Source organism: Magnolia sinica, chromosome 1 (genome assembly GCF_029962835.1).
Source record: "Magnolia sinica isolate HGM2019 chromosome 1, MsV1, whole genome shotgun sequence".
In the NCBI taxonomy this organism is placed as follows: Eukaryota; Viridiplantae; Streptophyta; class Magnoliopsida; order Magnoliales; family Magnoliaceae; genus Magnolia; species Magnolia sinica.
The window spans coordinates 10393459-10405864 of NC_080573.1; the positions used below are offsets into that span (position 1 = coordinate 10393459).

General features: G+C 38.5%; 1 protein-coding gene across 1 annotated transcript in view; it reads right to left on the bottom strand.

The window, feature by feature from the left end:
* Positions 1 to 11992, bottom strand: part of LOC131239370 (disease resistance protein At4g27190-like) — a 21340-nt gene extending 9348 nt beyond the window's left edge. Inside the window, exon 1 of the mRNA XM_058237052.1 lies at positions 11806 to 11992. The gene's annotated coding sequence lies outside the window, so the exon portion shown is untranslated. The remainder of the gene's footprint in view (positions 1 to 11805) is intronic.
* Positions 11993 to 12406: the final 414 nt, after the last annotated feature.

The following is a 12406-nucleotide window of genomic DNA, read 5'->3' on the forward strand; positions in this document are numbered from 1 at the left end:
AAAAGACCTATAAGTACTTTCAGTACCGAATGACCTGTGGAAGCCTGCCAAAGAGGGGTGGATGCGAGTTGATGAATATCCAACTCAAGTAAGTGGACGGATCAACCCACTTGATCCATTCATGTTACATCGCATGACATTTATGGCGTGCACGAAACGTGATAGGTTCACTCACTGAACCTAGTCAACTGACATTGTATTAATGGAAAAACCATACAGATTTTGTTGAAACTGAAACTGTTACTCACGTACTAGGGCAGGAGACTGAACCGATGGATTATCCACAAGGGTCATGGCCCTATCTAAAGGAAGTTGAGATGAATGCGCTAGATCAATAGCATGTTGGAAGTGAAACTAGTGTTATTTTCTTCATTTATGCTTTGCAGTATATCATTAGTTTAGAAACTTAGACCTCTGAATGATTTAAAGTATTAGTTGATTAATGGCTTAACAAAGTCTCGAATGGGTGGATTGTAGTACAGTGATTAATACTTGGTAAAGATTAAAGGCATATAGGTTAAATGTTTATGAATATTTTTTATGGTTGATGTATGTGAATGGTGAATGTAATGAGAACTTAGAATACATATGATTATATGCCTCTATCCCAACATTATGGTCTTTTTTGAAATTAAGTGCACTCAATGTACGAGTCATGAACCGTAACTTGAGTCTAAGGGTACACATTTTTTATCCGAATTGCGGAGCAAGACACCCATCATGATAATTTTTTTAAATTCCACCTTGTCCATCCGTTTTGTGAGCTCATTTTAGGGCATGAGACAAAAAATGAGCCAGATCCCAAGCTCAAGTAGGACACACGAAAGGAAATAGTGGGATTGAACAGTTACCGTTAAAACATTCATATGGCCACAAAAGTGTTCCATCATACTAAGTCCTTTTATATTTTCAGCTCATCTCAATGTGAGTGACATTATAAATTGTTTTGATATCATAAAAACATCATGGTGCAACCAAGGAAGGTTTCAACAGTAAGCAATTTTTCCTGGTTTTCCCTCTCATGTGGCCCACCTGAGTCTTGGACTAGCTTGTTTTTGTTGCATGTTTGAAAATGAGCTCACAAAATCAATGGATGGGGTGGATTTCTCAAAAACAACAAGGTGGACCCCACCTAGGTTCCCTACAAGAACTTCACAGAAAAGGCATGGTGAACTTAAGTGGGGCCGCCGTGATGTTTTTGAGAAATCTACCCCATCCATCCATTTTTTAAGCTCATTTTTGGACTTGTGACAAAAAATGAGCCGAATCCAAGACTCAAGTAGGGCACATAATATGAGGAAACAATGAGGATTGAACAACCATCATTGAAACATTCATATCGCCACAAAAGTTTTTTATCAGAATAAGTTTTTTTTTTTCAGTTCTTCTCAGTGGGAATGACGTTATAAACAGTTTTATTGTCATATAATATCAAGGTGCAGCCCAAAAAGGTTTCAACGATAGGCATTTCTTTCTCCAGTTTTCCCTCTCATGTGCCCACTTGATCAGTTTCGATCTGATTCATTCTTGGTCAGTTGTGCTAAAATGAGCTCGCAAAACTAATGACGGGGATTTCTCACAAATATTATTGTAGGCTCCACCTAGGTTCACAGCGCAAGAACTTCTAGTAGTGAAAGCCTTTGACAGGAAATCCACGCTCCATCCTGATGAGGAAAATCAAATGAATGAATTGGTCAGCTTATAAACACCCACACAAAAATAAGGTGGGCGTCCCATCCTAACTTTTCCCAAGGGTGTGCCCGACCTCAGTCCCGTATGGTCATGATCTTTGGCTCCAAGGAGTACATAAGTAGAGCTGGGCAAGGGACGACTCAACTCATCCGACTCGGTCAAACCCAAACCAAATGGCTGAGTTGATTCAAATCGAGTATTCGTAGCCCGATCCGAATGCATACCAAGTCAGGTTCGAGTTACGTAGTAACTAGACTCGAAACTCAATCCGACAGACTTGACCCAATCTGAAACTTGACTCGACTCGGGTTGTCGGGTAGGGTATATAAAAAAAAAAACCTAATTCCCTCTCTCTACTATACCCTCGCACGCCCCAATCTAAAAAAAAAAAAAAACCGTCCCGTCCCATCTGACAAGCAGCAACATCTCTCTCTCTCTCTCTCTCTCTCTCTCTCTCCCGGCGATAGTTAGTTGATCAGGTGTGTCCGGGTTTTTCTTACTTATTAAATGTTAAGAGGATGGCTGGGGTGCGTCTGGCCACCCAATTGAATACTTAATTCAATAGTCCTGCCACCCACCTAATTCAACAATCCGGCCACCCGCCCAATTCAACGGTCTGGCCACCCAATTCAATAGTCCAACCACCCACCCGATTCAACAGTTCGACCACCCACCCGATTCAACAATCCAGCCACCTGATTCAACACCCGATTCAACAGTTCAACCACCCGATTCAGTAGTCCGACCACCCACCAAATTCAATAGTCCTAACCCTAACATTAACCCCAACCTTAACCCTTATCCCTAATCCCTAAAATCCTAAACCCTAAATCCAAACCCTAAACCCTAAATCTTAATCCTTAAACCCTAAAGGCCTAAAATCTAAACCATAAACCCTAAACCCTGAGACATAAATGGCTAAACCTAATCCCTAAACCCTATATCCTAAATTGCTAATGTGTTTTATTTATTTGAATTAAACAATTAGTAATTTATTAGTGTGAATTATGGATTACAATGCTTTTTGCTTAGCTTATTATTATGCATTAGATGGTTAACTTAATATGTATGAATTACATTACTTTTTGCTTAGCTTATTATTATGCATTAGATTGTTAGCTTAATATGTATGGATTACATTGTTTTTTGCTTAGCTTATTATTGTGAGTTAAATAGTTAGCTTAATATGTATGGATTACATTTTTTTCTTAGCTTATTATTGTCAGTTAGATAATTAGTTGCCCATTTGAGGATTTCTGTGGCCAAACATAAACATAATGTGTTTTTGGTGGCATAGAAATCACTCAAATTATCCAATTTTGGATAGTTCAAGGTTAGATAGATAGTATGCTTTCATGTAACTTATTTAAATGTTCATGCCTATTCTGTGCTCCATCTCCTCATTTCTCTCTAGATATGTTTTTTCTTTTTCATTTCTCATGTCAAATATTTTCACATTGCTTAGATATTTAGCATCAAAATATAATGGATGATCGACTTACTTGAAGAGACATGGGAAAATATTGTCAGATTTTTGGCATGGACATTTAAATGGAAATATGAAATTATTACAATCTATCCAACCTTGGATGTATAACTAATTTGGGGTTTAACATAAATCTTTAAGGCATTAGAGTGTTAATGTTGATCTAATTTAGTATATATCTTTTGATATTAGATGGCTAGTAAAGAAATTTCCACTACCCCGGTGGTTTGTCAGTTACATCGCCGATGATCTTGGATTATGAAAGATTAGGTCTATAAGATGAAGAGGTGTCCATCGATATTAGTACTCACAGTCACTTATTATAGGAAGAGCAAAAAAATATCGATAGTGTGGGAATATTTTGAAAAAGTAACCCTGAAAAGTGGTATGGTGAAGATATAATGCAGGTACTGTGAGGCTCAATATGCTAAACAAGTAGATGGGTTGACCACAATTCTAAAGAAATGCATTTTGAAGTGTTATAAAAAAGTGAAAAGCCAGACCTCAAGGCAACTGAGACTTTCATTTACCCAATCTTTAGTGGGTCCGTCGCAAGGTACATTGTCTATCTATAAGTATAACAGAGACCATGTGGATAAGTTGACGACTAGATTTATTATTGTCAATGAAATACCATTTCAGATAGTAGAGAGTCATTCCTTTGTTGAATTAGCCAGAGGCCTTAACCCCAGATACAAGAAGGTCCCCCGTACAACAATAAAAAGAATAAATGAAGATGTATGCAAGCGAGAAGCTCAAGTTAAAAGGATAGTTAGAATCGATTTCCCGAATCAGCCTGACATCAGATTTCTAGACGGCATCTAATCAATGAAAGGGATATATGTCACTAACTATCCACTACGTTGATGCCGAATGGAGGCTCTGCAAAAGAATTCTAAACTTTCGTTATCATGTGCCTCCTCACACTGGATTGATGATTTCGAACTACATCTACAGATGTCTTGTGGAGTGGGGCGTTGAGAAGAAAATCTCTTTAATAACTTTAAATAATTCCTTTGCAAATGATAGTGTGATAATGAATGTGATAATGAATTTGCAGAACCAGTTTAAAGCCATTGGTGACTTGTATTTTGTTTGAAAGATATTTCATATTAAGTGTTATGCCCACATCTTAAACTTGATTATACAAGGTATCCTTAAAACAATTGGGCCAACGATCGAGAATATAAGAGAGAGTTTGAAGTACATAAGGGGATTACTTTCACGATTATATACATGGAATGCGATTGTAAAATAGTTGAATTTGTCGTCTCAAAGAATGATGAAATTGGATGTCATAACACTTTTGAGGCTCCTATATAATGCCTAACCCTTCTTCTGACTTGGAAAGGGATATGTATATCTAGTTAATCCGATGACATTTGTTTTTCTCCTCTTAACCCTAAAAGAAGTTGATGAAGCATTTTTCAAGGTAGTCAAGAAGAGTGGATAGAATCTCCATAGTCAAGATGGCATGTATAGGAAATTGGACAACACATTGTAGGTCAGAGTAAGTCTCCTAGCCTGGGCGAGAAGTCTCCCTTTCCAACCAGTAATACGACTCTAAATTTTGTCAACAATAGGGTGAAAGAAGGCTCATCACACCTTTCCTCTGAAAATATGAATTTCCACGTATATGAAAGGGGTGTCTCCTTTGAGAAACCCAAGATTCTTTAGGCTACTCTTACATGACCTTGCGATTGGTTAGAGGAGAGAATGAAGAAGCTTTTATATTTGTTTATCCTCTAGCCTGAAATTCTTTCGTAGCTGGATAGAAATCTTAAAATAATCTATAAGGATTGACTGTTACCATTCATAAAAAGCACCATGTCATCTACAAAGAGGAGGTGGGACACCAATGAGCAAGTTCCATAGGACTTCAAGGGCTAGCAGACGCCCCTTTCGATCAGCCCCTTGTAGCCCTTGCTTAGACCTGCAAGTGTCATTTTAACCCTCACCTACTCTCTTATCACATTCCATTGGTTTTTCTTATGAAAGTGCACTCGCCCCTTTTTTTTCACACATACATTATCCCATATTCCACCAACATTTCATTTTCTACCCCCTTAGCCTTTGCCCTTCTAACCCTTAGCTTTTAGCCCCAACCCACTCATACTTAGCCCAAGACCCTTAGTAAAGCCTTCTACTCGGCCCTAGATCTTTACCTAATCTAACTAGATTATAAGACCATGCACCCTAAAGCTTAAATTTCAAGAATTTCCTAAAGTAGAGACTGAACATTTGTGTGGGTGGAGAAAAGTGCCTAACCCCTTCATTCTCTATCACAGAGTTACCTTACATAGAATATTTAGTTGAAGGTTGGTTGCTGAAATCATGTTTTTGTAAGGTGGTCTTTTGACACTCGGTCTTTATAATTTTATAGGGTCTAGCCCACTAAACTGACCGGTGACAACTCCAAATTGAACAGACCATGTTCCTAAGTCAACACCACAACTCACATACAAATAAACATAGTGTGAGAGCCACGAAGAGGCTTGTGGGCAGTTCACACTAATAATCAATGTAAAAAATCTAAGGTGCGGATTATCATTAAACCATGATTATGAAACAATATCTTGTCTAACATAGTAGAAAGAATATATATGCTTCTAATTGTCACAACAACTTAGCTGGTGGGCCCCAGTTTGTGATGATTGGCATATGCTGGATCTTGAAATGGAACTGTACTTGTTAAAAAGATGTTTTAAATCTAGAGATCTTCTACTAGCCCTGAGAATGTTCGACTCGAAGTCTAGCAACAATGTATTTGAAATTTTTGTGATCCTCAACCAATCGAAGGACAGGCTCGACTAGTCGAAGGTCCCTTCGACTGGTTGAAGCTCTGGCTCGACTAGTCGAAGGTTATGCAAACTGCGCGCGGACTGCGTACATTTAAGGCGGTTTCCGGACTATTCCAAGTCGGTGCCAAAGTAGGGTTACCTAAACTATAAATAGGAGTTCCTAGGGCCATTCTAAAACGTCCTAAGGCTTTCTAAAGTATTCCAAAGGGTTTTTAGAAGGGGTTCTAGGGTTGCAAAGGGTGTAGTAAGGGTGAGATTCAAGCTTGTTTGAATCGAGTAAGTCTTTTCTCTTTGTAATTTATGCTTTCATAGTGGATTTTTGTTGCTTTGTGCCATGATTTTTTTCCGAAAGAATTTTCCACGTTAAATCTTTAGATTCTCTTGTGTTTGCTTGGTGCTCTTGGATTGTTATCCTAAATCTATCTTTGTGTGATTCCACAGCCCAATCCCTGACAAGTAGTATCAGAGTAATCGTTGGGGGCACAGATTTGAATATGTAGAATTAACAATAATGAGAAGTACTAGGTATAATATTGAGAAGTACTTACGAAAAAATAACTTTGAGTTATGAAAGATCAAGATGATCAATTTTTTAACTAAGTAAGGTGAGGATGGTGCTCTTGAGCTGGAAAAGTCTACTATGACTGATGATGAATAGAATACCCCCGATAAGAAGGCCCTATCCTCAATCCGTTTATGTCTCATGGATGAGATTCTCTATAATGTTTTGGAGAGAAAACTGCAGATAGTTTATGGGTAAAGTTAGAGGATATCTATGCGAAAAAATCCCTTGAAAATCACCTACACTTAAAGTTACAGTGGTATAACTTCAAGATGGTAGAGGGTGGAGATCTGGAGGCCCACATCAGTAACTTTAATAAATTGGTTTACAAATTGGTGGATATGGAGGAAGTGATCAAAGATGAGGAACAATCATATATGTTGTTGAATTCTCTTTCGGCATCGTATGAGTCATTCAAGGATGCGATGTGCACTACAAATAAAACCCTGAGTATCGACACCGTTATCTCAACCCTTCAAGGGAAGGCTATGAGAAAGCTAAACGGCGACATGGGGACTTCTTCCGATGCACTGATTACAAGAGGCAGTAATTCTGAGCGAGGTACAGGATCTTCAAGATCTAGATCCAAATCCAAAGGCAAGGGCAAAGGAAAACTAAAGTGTTGGAACTGTAGGATGTTTGGACACATGAAAAAGGATTGTACCAATCCTAAATCGAAGAAAGAAAATTCAGCGGCTTCTTCTAAGAAGGTCAATGTTGTCACATGTGATGAAGAGACAAGTGGTGGTGATGTACTATCTGTGTCCATGATCGAACACTTACACGATAATCATGGAGATGAGTGGATCCTTGACATAAGAGCATCATATCACATGACTCATCATCAAAGTTGGTTCGCAAGTTATAGAGAATACGATGGTGGATAGGTTTTTATGAGCAACGACAATGCCTGTAATGTTGTGGCTATTAGTACGATGAGCATCAAGATGTTTGATGGAATGGAGCGTCCTTAACTGATATCAGGCACATTCCTGATATAAAGAAACGCCTGATTTCTCTCGGTGTACTCGAGGCTATTGGTGCAAGTTCATTAGTATTGATGGTGTCCTTAAAGTTTCAAAAGGGGCACTCGAGGTTAGAAGAGTGCAAAGGTACGGAAACCTTTACAGATTGATCAGGAGCACTTCGGTAGGTGGAGCGGCAATAGCTGTTGCAAATTCCACATCTGTACGTATGTGGCATGCTCATCTGGGCCACATGAACAACCAGGGTATGAAGGTACTATCTGATCGTTGTTTGATTCTAGCTTTAAGAATTCTGATTTAGATACATGCGAGCATTGTATATATGGTAAACAATCTTGATTATCTTTTAAAACTGGAAAACATGTATGTAAGGGAGTGCTTGATTATGTGCACTCTGACGTATGAGGGTCATTGCCAAAGGTTCCCATTAGGGGGTCGTCATGGTTTGTTTTATTCATTGACGACTACTCTAAGAAAGTTTGAGTTTACTTCATGAAACGTAAATCTAAAGTTTTCACTATATTCAAACAATAGAAGGCAATGGTGAAAAAACAGTCAGGGCGAGAAATAAAGGTTTTAAGGACTGACAATGCTGGAGAATTTACTTCTACTGAATTTAATGAATATTCGAGAATAAACATAGTGTTTGATTCTAGCTTAAGGATGAAGGGATCATTAGGCACAACACAGTGTGCCACACGCCTAAATAAAACGGTGTGGCTGAATGGCTTAATCGGACTCTCTTACAGACGGTCAAATGCATGTTAAGTAATGTTGTGTTGGGCAAGGACCTATGGATAGAGGCCATTAACACAGCTTGTTATTTAGTGAACCGGTCTCCTTCTACAGCAATTGAATGTAAAATCCCAGATGAAGTATGGAGTGGTCATAAGATAGACTATTCAATTTTGCGCATATTTAGTTATGAAGCTTACTCTCATATACCATCAATTAAGAGAGATAAGCTAGACCATAGAGCCAAAAAGTATATTTTTGTTGGCTATGGTGTTAGTGTGAAAAGGTACAGGTTATTCGATAAGGTCACACGTAAGGCCATCACTAGCTGTGACATCAGATTCGATGAAAGCTCTCTATTCTGCAAGAATAATCAATATGAGTAAAAGGAACCAAAAAGGTTGATCGTAAACGTCCAGATTGACACAGATGATACTCAGACGGAGACAGATACACAGACAGAGGTACAGGATCAGGTTAAGCAACCACCTTTGAGAAGAAACTCATCTCGCGATCGTAGGTTATCGACAAGATACAGAGATGACTCTAATATTGCATATACCTTCATTACAGATGAGGGGAACTCGTCTACTATTCAGGAGGCTTTTAGTGAGACTGATACAGAAAAGTGGAAAGCAGCTATAGATGATAAGATGGACTCGTTGCACAAAAACCATACATGGGAACAGCCGAAAAGTGATCGGATACAAGCAGTTATTCAAAAGGAAACATGATAGATACAAAGCGAGGTTGGGGGTATGCTTAGAGAAAAGGAATCGATTTCACAGAGATATTCGCGCCGGTGGTTAAGCAAGTATCCATCGTATTCATGTTGGCGCTGGTTGCCTAGTACGATCTCAAGCTGGAACAGATAGATGTCAAGACTACATTCCTGCACGAGGAATTGGAAGAGCGAATCTACATAAAGTAATCAGAGGGCTACGAAGTTAAAGGAGGAGAGAAAAGGTTTACAGCTTAATGAGGTCATTATACGGCCTGAAGCAGTCGCCTAGACAGTGGTATAAAAAATTTAATTCTTTCATGTTAAGTCAGAAATTTACTCATAGTGAATACGATTATTGTGTCTATTACATGACACTGAGTAATGGCAGATTCATCATCCAATATTGCATATTGATGATATGTTGATCGTCCGTCATTATATGTCTGAAATCAATGTACTGAAGACTCAGTTATCAGAAACATTCGAGATGAAAGATTTGGGGGCTGCAAAGAGGGTTCTCGGTATAAATATTCATAAAGATGGGAAGAGGAGCATGCTTTGGTTATTACAGGCAAAATACCTTAAAAATTGCTGATTAAGTATGGGATGGACCAAGCAAAGCCAGTAAGCATTCCCCACGCAGCTCACTTCAAGCTTTCCTTGGAATAATGTCTTAAATCAAATGAGAAAAATCAAGTTATGTCTCATGTGCCTTATTTGAATGCGATTAGCAGTTTAATGTATGTCATGGTATGTACGAGACCAAATATTTCACAAGCAGTTGATGTTGTAAGTAGATATATGTCAAAACCTAGCAAGCAACATTAAAAAGCGATGAAATAGCTACTTCGATACATTCGAAGTACGAAAAACTACGTCTTAACTATTGAGAAGATTGGGACAAAGTTAGTAGGGTATGTGGATTCAAACTACGCAAGCGGTGTGGATTCTAGAAAATCAACTTCTGGTTACTCATTTGTACTAGCAGTGGAGTAATTAGTTGGATGTCGAAGCTTTAGTTCATGGTGGATCTTTCCATGACCAAAGTAGAATATATAACAGTGATGGAAGCGTTTAAGGAAGGTGTTTGGTTAAGAGGCATGATAAATCAGTTAGGACTTCAGCAGGAGGCTGTGCCGGTTAATTGTAATAGCAAAAGTACTATCAATTTGGTTAAAAATTTTGTTTATCACTCACATACTAAACACATTGATGTTCGTTACCATTTTATCCGACAAGTGCTTGAGGAAGGAGTGGAATACTAGAGAAGATTCACACCAGCATGAATCCGATAGACATACTCACCAAGGTCGTTTCTATAAAGAAGTTGAAGTTCTGTGCAACTTTTTTAGGCTTGGTGATGGCATAAAAGGAAGGCGGAGTGTACACGAGAAGCATTGGTTGAAGCTATGATGTAATGCAGATATAAGAAAAAATGGCAAGAAGCTACACGTTTGAAAATTAAAGACATGGTGGAGATTTGTTAAAAAGATGTCTTAAATCTAAAGATCTTCAACTAGCATTGAGAACGTTCGGCTCGAAGTCCAGCAACGATATATTTGGAATTTCTAATCCTTGACCAGTCAAAAGATAGGCTCGAGTAGTCGAAGGTTCCCTTTAAATGGTCAAAGCTCTGACTCGACTAGTCGAAGGTTACACAGACTGCGCGTGGACTGCGTAAATTTAAGGCAGTTTCCGAACTATTCCAAGTCAGTGCAAAAGTGGGGTTACCAAAACTATAAATAAAAGTTCCTAGGGCCATTCTAAAACATCATAATGCTTTTTAAAGTATTCCAAAGAGTGTAGTAAAGGTGAGATTTAAGCTTGTTTGAATTGGGTAAGTCTTTTCTTTTTGTAGTTTATGCTTTCATAGTAAATTTCTGTCGCTTTGTGCCGTAGTTTTTTTTCTTAAAGGGTTTTCCACATTAAATCTTTGGGTTCTCCTATGTTTGCTTGGTGCTCTTGAATTGCTATCCTGGATTCATCTTTATGCGATTCGGTAGAACAATCCCCAACAGGAACAAAGGCAAAACTCACTCCTATCTTTCATGGAGAAGATCACATCGGTTATGCCATATGGTAATTATCATATGTTCCAGTTGTATGGTGTCAACCAGTTATGTGATATGTGCAATCCAAACCGTGATCCAAGTGAAACATCTCATGTGAATCGTGCAACCAAAGAACCATCTCTATCAAAAACTCAAGTGGGGCACATCAAAGGAAAAAAGTACAATCGTTCCTTTGATTATATACCGGTTGCTGTGGATTACATATACCATTTGTTTTTTTCGTTACACTTCTCTTTTAAAAGATTTTATTATTTTTTCTTTTTATATTTTAAAAATAATTATATTAATGAGTCTCGACTTACCCAGCCTTGCTGAGCCTTCACCGAGTTTTCCAGTAGACTCAGACTCCATCGACAATCGAGCCAGTGAAATAGATGGGTTCAACAAAGCTTTCGCAGACTGTCATACAAACGCAACACCAGTTTAAAAACTGTAACCATCTAATTAATAACCTTTAGTATGGACGGTCAAGATTGCATATGCGAAATTAGGTCCAACCAACAATTAGATCCATCTATTTGTTCGGTGATTATGATTCTAAATAATCAGCTTTGATAGGGCAATCCTAAGCATCCCATCAATGGCTTGGAAAAAAGATGGCCATAAAAACTAAGGCAATATCAAGGATGGATTTGACCATCCGATCAATGAAATTTTCATGTGGAAGTGATCTCGAATTAAATGGAAATCGATTAGACTGTCCAAGTGACTGAATGAAACAAGGGAAGGAAGAGTATGCCTCCGTACCTTTGAAAAACAAATCTTCACGAAGCATAGCAGTTGCAGCAACTCAACGAATACAAAGGTCCTTTGAAGTTGGAACCTCTCTATCTCTCTCTTTCGGTGTGGAAAAAATCAAGAACGCAAGGGATACACCAATGTAATGTGTGGTGCGGAGACTTTTGGTAAAGCTGGCAGAAAATTATGCATTCAGTTAGACTAGAATCCTGTACAACACACGTCTTTGGAGCCCACTACGTTATATATGTAAAATCCACTCTGTCTATCAGGTTTGGTCATCAATGTTAAGCCCTATCGCCAAGTATCAGCTTGGTCCACAGCTCAGATGGGCCATACCATGTGAAACCATGAGGATGGAATGCCAACTATAGATTAGTCTGTGGGGCCAGCATGGAGTATATCTTTCATAAAACTCGTTATAATCAGGTGTAACTCACCTGAATTTTAAGAGCAATCAAGTTGGGACCATCTTATGAATGGATTGGATAGCACGTATAAGAAACTAAGGGCCCCACATAATCTAGAAAGTTTTAATGGTGGGCATCCCCATCCGACCTGTCCGTTGGATGAGTTTCATTTTCCTTAGACGTGATCTCGGTATCATGGT